The sequence below is a fragment of the Pavona decussata genome, unplaced genomic scaffold, assembly GCF_977016875.1.
Source record: "Pavona decussata unplaced genomic scaffold, jaPavDecu1.1 SCAFFOLD_161, whole genome shotgun sequence".
In the NCBI taxonomy this organism is placed as follows: Eukaryota; Metazoa; Cnidaria; class Anthozoa; order Scleractinia; family Agariciidae; genus Pavona; species Pavona decussata.
Window position 1 is genome coordinate 831387 of NW_028145572.1, and position 16141 is coordinate 847527.

At 39.2% G+C, this 16141-nt stretch overlaps 1 long non-coding RNA gene across 1 annotated transcript in view; it reads left to right on the forward strand.

The window, feature by feature from the left end:
- LOC146464593 (uncharacterized) overlaps nucleotides 1-16141 on the forward strand; it is a 78157-nt gene that overhangs the window by 8154 nt on the left and 53862 nt on the right. Inside the window, exon 3 of the long non-coding RNA XR_014868421.1 lies at nucleotides 15653-15836. This is a non-coding gene — a long non-coding RNA (uncharacterized LOC146464593). The remainder of the gene's footprint in view (nucleotides 1-15652; nucleotides 15837-16141) is intronic.

A 16141-nucleotide genomic window follows, 5' to 3' on the forward strand; every position in this document is an offset into this window, starting at 1 on the left:
ATTTTCTGGTATTTTGCTTCTCATAAAAGGGCTTAAACTTTCCTTGGGTTTCCGGCACCAAAGTTCGCTTTCACAGCTTGTATATACCGCGAGGTATGAAGGCACACATTCAGGTATAACATTATTTTATCTTTTGAAAAGAATTATAGAAAAATCTTTTTGCAATTGAACTAGTTAACAGTTAGCTAACGACTCGTTTTAGAAGGTTTTCCATCCATAAACGCCAAGACACAACGTCTAAGGGGAAATAGTGGCGCTCGTATGATTACTCGCACGAATTACGAGTGCAGTTATTGTGTTTAAACCGAGCCGAGTTAAACAGAAACAGCGGTGTAGTAATAAGTTAGGATGAATGTTTCAGTTTTGAGTTGGCGTAAGAATTATATTTAATTCTGTCTTCTGAAAATAATCTTGACAACTGAGCAGTTTCTTGCAACTCTTTTCGCTGTTATTCATGCCCCATAACAATTTCTTGGACTCGGGTTCCCTTGGTTTGTTTGTCTTCTGAAAATTTTTACTCGAAAGAAGACCGTGAGTTTTTCCTCGCTGGTAAGTTTTTTTCACACTTCCAAATCAAGATAATATTTCATGATGCTTTGAATTACATATATTTTCTGTTTTTTTTTTTTTGCTTCTCATAAAAGGGCTTAAAGTATTTATTTTGACAAACATAAGAGGCAGAAATCACGACGCGCAGCTGTAAATGTTTCAGACGCGTGCAACCGGCAAAACGCCGAAATAAACTCTACAACCACAAACATCAGTTTTCGGGAGAAAACTGGAACAAACATCTTCCAAATTCGAACAGCTCAAACTTTAAGTAGAATGCTGTAATTAAGGTAAGTTGATATGACTTTGGAACACTGCATGTGTAGTTACTGAAGCACGGGTCCTTTTTGTGCGATCTCTGGGTGTGTTGACGAAAATGGCGAATGGAAGACTAGCAACTGGACGCATTTTAACATAATTTCCCAAAACCCGGGACCATTAAATCATAAATCGCTGAAATATACTCATGGTTTCAAATCGACACGTTTGTTTTCTTTAATCAACCAGTGTAAGTCAAAGTTGTGATGTATTTTGCAGCCTGCATTTTAAATCGGTGTTGACTACATGGAATGAACTGAGAAAAATAACTTTTTTTCCAGTCAGATTTATCGCGTCGTCCTTTCGCTTAGCTTACCACCTTGCTGGTGCTTTAGCACAACCTAAATTCTTCGTCAGTCTTTCGTCTTCTTCACTGATCCAGTTGATCTGTTGTATAACATTAAACTTTCCTTGGGTTTCCGGCTCCAAATTGCGCTTTCAAAGCTTGAACATACCTCGAGGTATGAAGGCACGCATCAAGCTACATCAGTTCAGGTACAACATTATTTCATCTTTTGAAGAGTATTAAAGCAAAATCTTTTTACAGTTGAACTAATTAACAGTTAGCTAACGACTCGTTTTACAAGGTTTTCTACTGACGCCGAGACACAACGTCTAAGGGGAAATAGTGGCGTGCATACAATTACTCGCACGAATAACGAGTGCTGTCTGTGTGTTTAAACCGAGCCGAGTAAAACAGAAACAGCGGTGTAGTAATAAGTTAGGAAGAATGTTTCAGTTTTGAGTTGGCGTAAGAATCGTATTTGATTTTGTCTTCTGAAAATCATCTTGACAACTGAACAGTTTCGTTCAGCTCGTTCAAGATATCGAACGAAGCGGACAACGCCCTCCACAGTGACCAACCGCCACAACCATAACACTTGGATAATTTTTCATGATTATCCCTGAAATACTTGTTGAGTCTGTCTTCAACGTTTCTCAAGAGAGGATGAAGCTTGCGCTTCTAAGTCCTGCTGGGGGGCTTTAGTTTAACCAGTGATAAGGCCCAATTTTCAGCGCTCTTTGTCGCTCGCTAACCATAGTTTTCACTAGCGACGCAAGCACAGGCGCAAGAACAAGCACAAGCAAAAGAGCTTTATGTCAAGTAAAAAAAGGAACGCGACGCAAGCACAAGGATGGAAAAATTTTAATCCTAATTGTGCTTGTGCTTATGCTTGCGTTGAGGCCATTTTCACGGTGAAATAAGACGTACCTTAACAAAAGCCCGTGGTTAGAATAACAACAGACTATTGTTCAGAAATAATAATAAGGAAACATCTTAAGTTAGGAGAGCTTCTAGCCTGTAAGCAAGTTCTCTATTAGGTCAGCCGCGGGAGGATTGCGGCGGGGGCAGGAGAAGGAGAGATTGCAACGCTTATTCAGCGAAGAATTTTCATTTCCAAGCCAACGATAATATACATTTGCTTCTAGAAGCAAAAAATTTTCAATTTTATTGCGTGCGTGCAAACACGAGTGTAATTTTTGCAGATTCTTCGGCTCTGTTCAAGGAAATTGGTCGATCAACGATAAAACGGCTTTGCATAGAAAATCACCAAAGTTAAAGGATTTTAGTTCAAATTATAAGTTAAACAGTCGGTTAAAAAGCAAATCAACATTTGAAAACAACATTCTAACATTATTTGTACATGTTCTAAGAAAAGCCATCACATAGGCCTGTCACCAATGGTATGTCATTTTTCAGCCAATGGTATTTCACTTCGCCCAGACGAAGTGGAAACGAAAATTCTTCAGTCATTGTTGCAAGCTCTCCTTCTCCCGCCCCCGCCCCAATCCTCTCGCGGCTGAAGTAATAAAGAGCTTGCTCCCATGCTAGAGAGTTTCGAAGCCTAGCCTTACAGTAGAACCCAACTAACTCAAACTAGCTTTACTTCCCTTTGCCCAAATTTACCCCGATAACTGTAACTCTATTGTGAAAACTTCAGTCGGTAAACCTCAAAATGTCAGGACATAACTGATTGATGTCTCGAAATTTTATTGCATAAACTATCCTTACTGAACTAGATCTCTGTCTTTGTTTTGTCCTTGATATGTTTTTAAAATTTTGGTTAAAATTCCCAAACTAAACATTTTCAAATCCAAGGCAACGCTTTGTAAAAAGCCAACTGGTTTCCCTCCCACCAGCTGGGATTTTTTACAAATGTTATGTTCAGTTTGTATATTTATTTCACTGAAGAAAAACTCATCGATCTCGATGCTGCCCGAACCATGTTGACCAGTAACTATATCTAAATACATCTATTCATATTATTTCCCCCTTCGTGTGACAAAATGTCTTTAACAAAATTCAGGCGCGGATCCAGGGGAGGTTAAATGAGTGACTTTTCACCCCCCTTTTTCTGAGCCCTCTTCTTTCTTAATCTCGTACCCCGATCTCAGTCGTCGGTTCGGGAATGTCGTAATGTGAGATCTGGTAAAGTTCGATACAACGCCATTTCTGGTTGGTTACCAGAATTAAGAATGCCTCATTCTAATCTGCTCTGTGATTGGCTCTTTCCTTCTGTGTTTGGTTTTCGCTCAGTTCGGGGAAGAAACAAAAACACGGAAAAGTTTTCGCTCCGATTAAGATTGTCATGCGACGTTTTACTACATACATGCCCTTTGTGTGGGGAGAGAACAGTGAGAAATTGTTTTTTCGGAAGACAACAGCGACTTTAGCCGAAAAGAGTTTGCAGTAGCGTTCAAACGGCCTTGCCAAATTACACAAGTTTCCAACACGATGGATATAAGCTTGCTTACTTTTGGGGATAAAATGGAGGTAGGTCATATTTTTTTTTTGGTATTTACGCGGGATGCCCTGAGGGGGCATACCGTGTCTAAAAACGGGTCGATTTCTTTTTTTTTTTTTTACGCGGGATGCCCTGAAGGGGCATACCGTGTCTAAAAACGGGTCGATTTCTTTTTTCTTTTTTTTTTTTTTTTTTTTCTTCCTCGTAGCTACAAATGTGTACATTAATTTATTCATTAAACTATCCCCTCCCCTACTCGGGATGTATTGTCCTGATTGTCTTCAACAAAAGAAGGCCAATCAAAATCCTTTTTTGTCGCTTATATGGCGAGGGAGGGGACCCACTCACCCCTACCTGTGTGACGTCAAAGCACCATTTGATTTATTTATCAAATCCGGATAAAATTTGACGCCATATTGTTAACATGTTCTGGACTCAAGTGTGCCGTTTTCAAACGGAAATTTCACCATTTTGAAGCGGTGAATCGAAAGAATAACTTCTAAGAAGCACCCGACATTTAAAACGGTGGAAATTGGTGAGTTCCTGGCGAAGGAATCGTGCTTTGTTTGACAGTCTTAGACCGCGACGCAAGACTGAAAAGAGGTCATTGAGAAGCTTATGTTATCGTAATGGAATTTCAAAAATTTCCAGTGAAAGTCTGGGTCGCGTTATACAAGGGAAACAACGTAACGCAATCGTCGTGACTCAAACTATTCCATTAGCAAGGATAGATTTATCAATCGGCGAGGCATACAGTTGGAATAAATGAATCATCCCCAGCATCACGCGTAATGCCAGTGTAGCAGGCATCTTGTTTTTTTTTCTTCCTCGTATCCACAAATCGGTACATTAATTTATTCATTAAACTCTCCCCTCTCCTACTCGGGATGTATTGTTCTGATTGTCTTCAACAACAGCAGGCCAATCAAAATCCATTCTTGTCGCTTATATCGCGAGGGAGGGGACCCACTCACCCTTACCTGTGTGACGTCAACGCATCATTTGATTTCTTAATTAAAAGTGCATTAAATTGTCGCGCCATATTGTTTATAACATGTTCTGGACTCAAGTGTGCCGTTTTCAAACGGAAATTTCACCATTTTGAAGCGGCAAATCGAAAGAATAACTTCTAAGAAGCACTCGACATTTAAAACGGTGGAAATTGGTGAGTTCATGGCAAAGGAATCGTGCTTTGTTTGACAGTCTTAGACCACGACGCGAGACTGAAAAGAGGTCATTGAGAAGCTTACGTTATCGTAATGGAATTCCACACATTTCCGGTGAAAGTCTGAGTCGCGTAACACAAGGTAAACAACGTAACGCGATCGTCGTGACTCAAACTATTCCATTAGCAAGGATAGTTTTATCAATCGGCAAAGCATACAGTTGGAATAAATGAATCAGCCCCAGCATCACGCGTAATGCCAGTATAGCAGGCATCTTGTTACGCGGGATGCCCTGAGGGGGCATACCGTGTCTAAAAACGGGTCGATTTCTTTTTTTTCTTCCTCGTAGTCACAAATCGGTACATTAATTTATTCATTAAACTCTCCCCTCTCCTACTCGGGATGTATTGTTCTGATTGTCTTCAACAACAGCAGGCCAATCAAAATCCATTCTTGTCGCTTATATCACGAGGGAGGGGACCCACTCACCCCTACCTGTGTGACGTCATGCATCATTTGATATATTTATTAAAGACGGATTAAGTCGCGCCATATTGTTTTAACATGTTCTGGACTCAAGTGTGCCGTTTTCAAAGGGAAATTTGACCATTTTGAAGCGGTAAATCGAAAGAATAACTTCTAAGAATCACCCGACACGTAAAACGGTGGAAATTGGTGAGTTCTTAGTGAAGGATTCGTGCTTTGTTTGACAGTCTTAGGCCACGACGCGAGACAGAAAAGAGGTCATTGAGAAGCTTACGTTATCGTAATGGAATTTGACAAATTTCCGCTGATAGTCTGAGTCGCGTAACACACGGAAAACAACGTACCGCGATCGTCGTGACTCAAACTATTCCATTAGCAAGGATAGTTTTATCAATCGGCGAAGCATACAGTTGGAATAAATGAATCAGCCCCAGCATCACGCGTAATGCCAGTATAGCAGGCATCTTGTTTTTACGCGGGATGCCCTGAGGGGGCATACCGTGTCTAAAAACGGGACGATTTCTTTTTCTTCGTCGTAGCTACAAATCGGTACATTAATTTATTCATTAAACTCTCCCCTCTCCTACTCGGGATGTATTGTTCTGATTGTCTTCAACAACAGCAGGCCAATCAAAATCCATTCTTGTCGCTAATATCGCGAGGGAGGGGACCCACTCACCCCTACCTGTGTGACGTCAATGCATCATTTGATATATTTATTAAGGACGGATTAAATTGTCGCGCCATATTGTTTTAACATGTTGTGGACTCAAGTGTGCCGTTTTCAAACGGAAATTTCACCATTTTGAAGCGGTAAATCGAAAGAATAACTTCTAAGAAGCACCCGACACTTAAAACGGTGGAAATTGGTGAGTTCTTAGCGAAGGAATCGTGCTTTGTTTGACAGTCTCAGACCACGACGCGATTGCAGACAGAAAAGAGGTCATTGAGAAGCTTACGTTATCGCAATGGAATTTCACAAATTTCCTAAGCCTCCCACGCAGACGTTCTTTATCTTAGGGGTTCGTCACGCGTTCCTGCCCTAAGAACGTCTGCGTGGGAGGCTAAAATTTCCGGTGATAGTCTGAGTCGCGTAACACAAAGAAAACAACGTAACGCGATCGTCGTGACTCAAACTATTCCATTAGGAAGGATTGTTTTATCAATCGGCGAAGCATACAGTTGGAATAAATGAATCAGCCTTAGCATCACGCGTAATGCCAGCATAGCAGGCATCTTGTTTTTTTTTCTTCCTCGTAGCTGCAAATCGGTACATTAATTTATTCATTAAACTCTCCCCTCTCCCACTCGGGATGTATTGTTCTGATTGTCTTCAACAACAGCAGGCCAATCAAAATCCATTCTTGTCGCTTATATCGCTAGGGAGGGGACCCACTCACCCTTACCTGTGTGACGTCAACGCATCATTTGATTTCTTCATTAAAACTGCATTAAATTGTGGCGCCATATTGTTTATAACATATTCTGGACTCAAGTGTGCCGTTTTCAAACATCAATTTCACCATTTTGAAGCGGCAAATCGAAAGAATAACTTCTAAGAAGCACCCGACATTTAAAACGGTGGAAATTGGTGTGTTCATGGCGAAGGAATCGTGCTTTGTTTGACAGTCTTAGACCACGACGCGAGACTGAAAAGAGGTCATTGAGAAGCTTACGTTATCGCAATGGAATTCCCGCAATTTCCCTTGAAACCCTGAGTAGCGTAACACAACTTGGGAAACAACGTAACGCGATCGTCGTGACTCAAACTATTCCATTAGCAAGGATAGTTTTATCAATCGGCGAAGCATACAGTTGGAATAAATGAATCAGCCCCAGCATCACGCGTAATGCCAGTGTAGCAGGCATCTTTTTTTACGCGGGATGCCCTGAGGGGACATACCGTGTCTAAAAACGGGTCGATTTCTTTTTTTTTACGCGGGATGCCCTGAGGGGGCATACCGTGTCTTAAAACGGGTCGATTTCTTTTTTTTTTCTTCGTAGTAGCTACAAATCGGTACATTAATTTATTCATTAAACTCTCCCCTCTCCTACTCGGGGTGTATTGTTCTGATTGTCTTCAACAAAGGCAGGCCAATCAAAATCCATTCTTGTCGCTTATATCGTGAGGGAGGGGACCCACTCACCCCTACCTGTGTGACGTCAATGCATCATTTGATATATTTATTAATGACGGATTAAATAGTCGCGCCATATTGTTTTAACATGTTCTGGACTCAAGTGTGCCTTTTTCAAACGGAAATTTCACCATTTTGAAGCGGCAAATCGAAAGAATAACTTCTAAGAAGCACCCGACACGTAAAACGGTGGAAATTGGTGAGTTCCTGGCGAAGGAATCGTGCTTTGTTTGACAGTCTTAGACCACGACGCGAGACTGAAAAGAGGTCATTGAGAAGCTTACGTTATCGTAATGGAATTTCACAAATTTTCCGTAGCCTCCCACGCAGACGTTCTTGGGGGTTCGTCACGCGTTCCTGCCCTAAGAACGTCTGCGTGGGAGGCTAAAATTTCTGGTGATAGTCCGAGTCGCGTAACACATGGGAAACAACGTAACGCGATCGTCGTGACTTAAACTATTCCACTAGCAAGGATAGTCTTATCAATCCGCAAAGCATACAGTTGGAATAAATGAATCAGCCCCAGCATCACGCGTAATGCCAGTGTAGCAGGCATCTTGTTTTTTTTTTTTTCTTCCTCGTATCCACAAATCAGTACATTAATTTATTCATTAAACTCTCCCCTCTCCTACTCGGGATGTATTGTTCTGATTGTCTTCAACAACAGCAGGCCAATCAAAATCCATTCTTGTCGCTTATATCGCGAGGGAGGGGACCCACTCACCCTTACCTGTGTGACGTCAACGCATCATTTGATTTCTTAATTAAAAGTGCATTAAATTGTCGCGCCATATTGTTTATAACATGTTCTGGACTCAAGTGTGCCGTTTTCAAACGGAAATTTCACCATTTTGAAGCGGCAAATCGAAAGAATAACTTCTAAGAAGCACTCGACATTTGAAACGGTGGAAATTGGTGAGTTCATGGCGAAGGAATCGTGCTTTGTTTGACAGTCTTAGACCACGACGCGAGACTGAAAAGAGGTCATTGAGAAGCTTACGTTATCGTAATGGAATTCCACACATTTCCGGTGAAAGTCTGAGTCGCGTAACACAAGGTAAACAACGTAACGCGAGCGTCGTGACTCAAACTATTCCATTAGCAAGGATAGTTTTATCAATCGGCAAAGCATACAGTTGGAATAAATGAATCAGCCCCAGCATCACGCGTAATGCCAGTATAGCAGGCATCTTGTTTTTTTTTTTTTTTTCTTCCTCGTATCCACAAATCGGTACATTAATTTATTCATTAAACTCTCCCCTCTCCTACTCGGGATGTATTGTTCTGATTGTCTTCAACAACAGCAGGCCAATCAAAATCCATTCTTGTCGCTTATATCGCGAGGGAGGGGACCCACTCACCCTTACCTGTGTGACGTCAACGCATCATTTGATTTCTTAATTAAAAGTGCATTAAATTGTCGCGCCATATTGTTTATAACATGTTCTGGACTCAAGTGTGCCGTTTTCAAACGGAAATTTCATCATTTTGAAGCGGCAAATCGAAAGAATAACTTCTAAGAAGCACTCGACATTTAAAACGGTGGAAATTGGTGAGTTCATGGCGAAGGAATCGTGCTTTGTTTGACAGTCTTAGACCACGACGCGAGACTGAAAAGAGGTCATTGATAAGCTTACGTTATCGTAATGGAATTCCACACATTTCCGGTGACAGTCTGAGTCGCGTAACACAAGGTAAACAACGTAACGCGATCGTCGTGACTCAAACTATTCCATTAGCAAGGATAGTTTTATCAATCGGCAAAGCATACAGTTGGAATAAATGAATCAGCCCCAGCATCACGCGTAATGCCAGTATATATAGCAGGCATCTTGTTCTTGACAAAAAATGATTTTTTTTAAATGATTATTTACTTAGTAAACGCAAATTAATTTCCCCAAAATACTTTACCTTGAGTTCCTGAACACGCGCGCCGCATTTGCTAGCATATTTTCAGTTTTTGTCTTCTGCTAAAAGACTATTTTCCTTCTATAAATTGAACTGGACTTCATAATATAATATTAGTCCTTTCAGACCAGTGTGCTTATTCCTTCAAGATCCATACAACATCTCTCATAGGACTTTGGAGAAATTGATAGAGTGTCCACACAATATTATTATTCATCTGGTGAGATCAATATCCCTCCCACCCCTCAGCTAAGAGAAATGAAAAATGTCCGACTTATGACCGCCAAAATAATAGTAATGAAACCCGTACTACAACAGAGAACACCTTGTCTGAACCGATTAGGGCTCTTTATGTAAGTGTAGTTAGTTTAATTTTATCCCCTCTCTCCCACCTACTGAGTTAAAAAAAATTTGGATCCAAAATATAAAACTAGCCTTCCTCTAAAATAAAAATGGGGACATTGGTTTACATGTCTGCACCAACTAATGTTTTGCAGGTCTATGCTTGTGATAGGCTTTAGAAAAGAAGTAGTTTTAAAAGGAGGACATGCCTCTTTGGATTTGACATCACTTATAGTTTTTAGAATCTTTTTGCCATTGTTCTTTTCTTCAAGATAGGGGAATTTCTCCATTATTTTATCATTAGTATGGAGTCCTTGAAGTACTAAACACACTTCATTAACTACTTCCATTGTTAATCCTTAGCACATTCTCTGATACAAATAGTTATCACTGGCCTCAGTTTCTCCTTTATTTCTTGTTAACTCTGCCTTAATTTCTTCCACCTGATTTCTAGGGAGAGGCAAGTTCCTAAAGTTCCTATCAGTGATGTGAATATCTTCAAGGGCTAAAACAGCTGGACACAGCTCAACACATAATTAAGAGCAATGACAGTCATTTCGGACAACAGATATCACAACAGCTGCATTTCTCACACAAAAGCCAAAACCAAAGTGGTTATAAGCAAAAATTTTCCCCTGCACAGATTTCTGGGGTATTTACACTAATCTGTCATGATGGGTTGCATTTCTTCAATATTTGCACCAATATGATTGTTGTTAAAGTAAAGTTTTGATGTAGCAGGCTTCCCATCTCTTCCACTTTCTTGGAAAAAACTTTCCATAGTTTGCGGAAGACCAAAATGAATAAATTATTATCCTTCCAATACAATGAGAATCAAACCCCATTCCCAAAGATTGTGGCAAATAATATTCGTTGTCAGTCTGTAGAGAATGAGACTGAGCCAAAAGTGCATTTTGAGGAATTTGGGGAGTAAGGTAGAACTGGTGATCCCCAAGCTTTCCACCCAAAAAGGCACCCCCAACTCCACACAGTACTAATGATGAGTAAATAATAGGCTGACAGGCTTAATTTTTGACATTGGTGGTGATAAGTTCATCTGCTATGGGCGAAAATATGTAATCAAACTGGTCAACATTACTTTGTGTCAAGATAGGAGGGCCTTTGTAGTACTCCATAAATCTTTCATATTCAAACTTTGTATGATTGTAGTTTGGTTGTTTTTCTGTTGCTGTTGTTGTCATGACAACAATCTTCGCTGTAGGGAATACTGAGGAAAGTGTTCCTCGTTTACTGTACTCTGAAGTTGTGCCCCCTGAACAAAGATGCAATTAATTAAGAAAAAACTGTAGTCATTCACTGGGATGTTGTTATTCTTTCCATTAGATTAAGACAATATAATTACCAGAAAATGGATAATGAGAAGGCTGAATAAAAAGGGATTCTCAAGTAACTAAGCCCTTTTTGACGCATGGGGTGGTGTAAGGACAAAGCATAAAAGAAGCTGCGATAATCACCAACAATATGGCTCTGTATTTATTAGCTTTTAACCTTTAAGCCTCAGTGTCAACATACAGTTTCTCCTTACTGGTCTCTACATGTCCATTTTTCATAGTAGCATTATAGGGAGGTTGTTGAAATATCAAGAAATTTCACCACTGGTGATCTCATGACCTCTCCTTGATTGTGTATTGACAAATATTAGGAGAAATTTTGATACTGATCACTACTGGGGCTTAAAGGTTCAAGGTTCACTGTTCTGATATTTTTTGTGTACTTGTGTGAAAAGTCCTTGAACATAATTTTGTGTTGCTGGTCTTAATATTAAGAAAAGTTAGGACCTGACATGGGTGCAAATATCAATACAAGAAAATTTTTTTTGCTCAAGGAATTGGCATCAACAAGGAATTTTCATCCAAGACAGACACTGTTTTCAAAGTTTCTTTTCCCCACCACTTCTCTGCAGTGGGTTTGTGTCTGACAGTTTGATTAAATGTTGTTTCCTGGCTATGGAAGGCCATGGTTAAGGAATACTTAGGAATTCATGGTTACTGAAGATCAGCTTACTGTGAAAGCTGTTGTTTTGCTGCAGAAATGGGTGACAGTTCATTAGAACACACAGACATGCACAGGAAAACAAATAGTGGAAATATTTTTTTTATTTGTTTTCTATTTATCTGCCATTTGCTACTTTTATGAGCCCAAAAGACCTTCACACCTTCCTATTATTATTGTTATTATTATTTTTTTTTTTGCTGAAATCAAGGATCCCATCAGAGGTGAGTGTCCAAGCACCAAGATAGCTGCTTTGGACATAAAGAACCTTGTATTATTCTTAGTGTATCATCCTCTATGCATGTACAAATAATGCAATGCTCAGTACAACAATGATTATTTAAGCAGCTCATTGTGCCTTGCAAATCAAATGCAGATAATGACCTTTGTTCTTCATATCAAGAGTCAAATATTATTAGACTTGTGTATTATGTGGTTCTAATTTTCGAGTCTGTGGACTCCTATGTGTAAAATTATAACCTTTATTAACTTGTCATCAAAGAAGCAGTCGAGGGGGCATGTCCCCTAAACTTAACATAAATTTCAGGTGAAAACTTTTCAAGTGTTATGTGATAAAGGTGAATCAAGAACCACTGAAATGGAAAGCTCATCACTACCAAATAAAACTCTAATGGGAAACTCATAGGGACTTGCTCTGTTTGCTCACATGTTGCAAGTAACCAAACATTCTTCAGATCCCAAATCCAGATGTGGTACCTCCATTTCCCAAAAGAAATTCAAACTTCCATTTTTGAGAAAAAAAACCCCCTTTAAAACAGCAAGGGTGTACTCGGTATTTTAATGTTGGACATAACTGGGCTCCTACCATTTACACGGAATATAACCAAGACAGTAGCATGGTGTTAGGGCTAGGATGGTTCATGATTCATTTATTTCACACTATTTACACAACATTAACATAGAAAGAAAAGTATTACAACAAATGATTACAAGATAAAAATAAATACAGTACAAATTATAAAATTGTGTGGTGGTCAAAGTAGCAAAGGCTTTCTAGCTGACCACCACCTACTTTTAAGTAAACAAAGAAATGACACTGAGCTTTATTGAGATATTAGAAAATGTAGGAAATGTTTGTAGAGCCTAGGATGTACAAGAGAGAATTACATTCGTGTAAATTAAGGTATGTTCGAGATTTACTGAACCGAGCAAGAAATTTAAACAGGACAAGCTTAATAAAAGAAGAACAAAACAATAAATAAATAAAAACAAAAAAAAGCAAAAAAACAACATACAAACAAACAAACAACAACAACAAACAAAAAGAAAGGAAAAGGACAACACATCATCAGCAGCAACAGCAGCGACAACAAAGATCAAAATATAAGCAGACAATTATTATTATTATTATTATTATTATTATTATTATTATTATTATTTTTAACTCTATTATTATTATTAGATAGTTACATACTATTATATTTGATCATTAAACAGAACATATATTATTTGATTGACAAGAGATCAGGTGGGCCTTATAAAGTTTCTTAAACCTGTTAAAAGTTTTTGTTTTTTTCAATGCCATGGGACAGTTTCCCATATGACAGAAGCAGAGTACTTAAAAGTAAATTTGCCTATGTTAGTTCTAACTTGTGGTCGGTGGAAATTAAGCTTGGCAGAATTTCTGGTGTTATAGGAGTGGACAGTTGTTGTAGGTAGGAGGAGGCCCTGTTTAGCTGGTTCATATAAAATTATATTATTACAGTGACCTTGAGTTGTGTCCTTTGGCCTGTAAAAGAAACCTGCCGCATTTACACAATCCATTTGGTTTGGAAATTTAAACCATTAACTTATGGAAGAAGGAGAATTTGTGTGACCAAATCAGCTGAAAGACTACAAAGAGAAGAAATAATTTTTACGTATCACTGGTAGACCACAATTTCTGAAACTTTGCAAATGAAAATATGACATGAACCATTTGACTTTCCAATGCGAAATTTAACACCAAGATGCCAATCAGTAACTCTATTGTGCCTCATCTACAACAACGACCACAAAATTTTTCTGATAAAGCTTCGACAACAAAAACTCTCTGCACTGTCTGTTGCTACCTTTACCTTGGGGTGCACAAAAATTATGTGACATTTCCCTGCCTGTAAATTACAGTATCTTCGATACAGTTACCATCTAAGGCGAAAACTGGTACAGCTTACTCCGGAGTTTAGACAACGGCGAATTTTGCAACAAAGGCATTCTACATATATAAAAAAAAATTAGCCATAAACTTACTCAGTTACTATAATATATACAAACCTCGATTTAGCCGTTAATTAACGGCTAAATTTTTATTGCAAATTTTTTACTTATATATACACCCAGCTTACTCCGGTTGACTTAAGTCTTTTTAATTGATCGTCGATAAGCACGTTGATCTTGAGTGGAGAAAGCACAATTACGATGGATTTGTTCTTGGAACAGTTTTCATTGCAAAGATGGTCTAGATGGTCACAAAGGGTAGGAACTAATCTTAGTAAAAAAGTGATTTACCGCGCTTGTTGATTGTAATCTCTCCTGTTGCCTTTTTCGTTTTGGTTTAAGTTTCAAGTTTTGTTGTCCTCTCGACCGAAGAACGTTCCGAAGAGCACCCTCGAAAGCGAAAACCTCACCAGGAATGATCACAGTTACGAGCCGGCGGCCATTCAGCACGGTGGACAAAGGATGATGGGCAGGCCCGTATTCCGGGCCTCAAATCGAACTTTACCAGATCTCCCCTCCGCCTGACCGTGGGAGATCTGGGTACGAGATTAGGGTACGAGATTACTTCTTTCTTTCTTTTTCTTTTTTTTTTTTTTTTTTTTGGCAATAATGGGGTTGACAGGCCTGCGGGACTCTCATGTGCGTGTTTAGCCTAAATAATAGTTTTGCCCTCACGGGCATGTCTTTCAGAGAACATTCTTTTCTCAATGAAATGAGTGGTGTTCCCTGTAAATTTCCTTTTAGCGCTGGATTTTCTTCTTATTAAATGCCATTTATGATTTGGAGGATTTGCACGATAGACACTGAACAAAGCCATGTGTTTAACTGTCGCATGTTTTGTATTTTGATCTCAAAGGTCATTTTGACCTCTTGTTATTTCTGTTTAGCGACTGTCGTTCTTATGCCGTTTGTGGCACTTAGTTTAGGCTTGGTATGGCTCATTTCAGAGCGTCTGGTGACAGTATAGCCTCTCTTTTTATCGTTGTAAGGATAGGATTTGAACCGTATAATAACTATACATTATCTTGCAGCTTTTGTCAGATTGCTGGTCCCGGCTGTTTGCTTTTGTTGCAAGATGTTGTGCTTCTTATCACGGTTATTTGTCTCTTGATCTTTTCTTTAGCATTGTAGCTTCTTTGAAAGTTATGCAATGCGCCGTTAAATTGAGGGCTAAAGGCCGCTTAAGTTACGGCTGTGTTTTTTGTTATCGCTCCGCCAAGCTCTGTAACTGTGAGGTTTGTGTTGCGGGAGCTTAGTATTTTCCTCCTGTGTTTTGATTACCTGCTCTGGCCAGGGGCTGCTTCGAGTCCTTCGGCCGTTAGTTAACTCTGTAGCATTTAAGGCAATGGTCAGGCAAGACCGCGGTTTCGATCCTAATCTTGTGGATCTCTTCAGTTGCCGATTCTTTAGAAATGATAGAGATGAGTTCTCGGTATCATTTCAACAAACGCCCTCTCTTGTCAAATTGCAATTCAATTGGCTCCTTGCAAATGAATTTAAAAATCTAAAATAATATAATTGGCACTTGCTTTCGCCTAAAATTCGAACTTGAAATGATAATTATTCATCGGAAATCAATCATGCTGATGCACAGACCTCAAACACCCCAACCAGGCTTTGGTTCCATTACATTATTACAAAAATTCACCCCCCATTTCAAAATCCTGGATCCGCGCCTGAAATTATAAAGATCTTTTGATTTTCTTATGCAAATTTTGTTTCACATGGCAAGCCGATTGTTTCATTGACAATGTTCTCGTTTGCGCAGGTGTAAAGAAAGAGAGAAAACATGACCAATCAGGTACAAGAAAACAAGCGCCGCCACAGCTTCTTTGTTTCTTTGTTCTCTAATGTAAACACAGCATCTCACAGAAACTCCTCATCGCCACTGGCTTCTCGCCCATAAAGACTCCTGCAGTCGACAGGGAGGCAAGAATAACCTTACAGAAAAGGTAATTCCTCAGATTTATATGTATGAATTTCTGTTGTAAGTGTGAATGCATCCTGATTTATTGAGCATTGCTTATTTTTAATTATTGTTAAAACAATAATGATCAAAGCGAAATGCTCGAAATCGAGGGTGTTGTCGACTGGGTTCCTTCACGGCCACAATCAATCCTGAATTTTTAAAAATTAAATGATCTGATACATTTAAACCTTTCAAGGTTCTTTGGAAAAAAATGTGGAGCACAATGATGATTTTTTGCGCATACAACTCTGGAAAATTGTTACCTATAATTTATTCATTTCTCTCTGG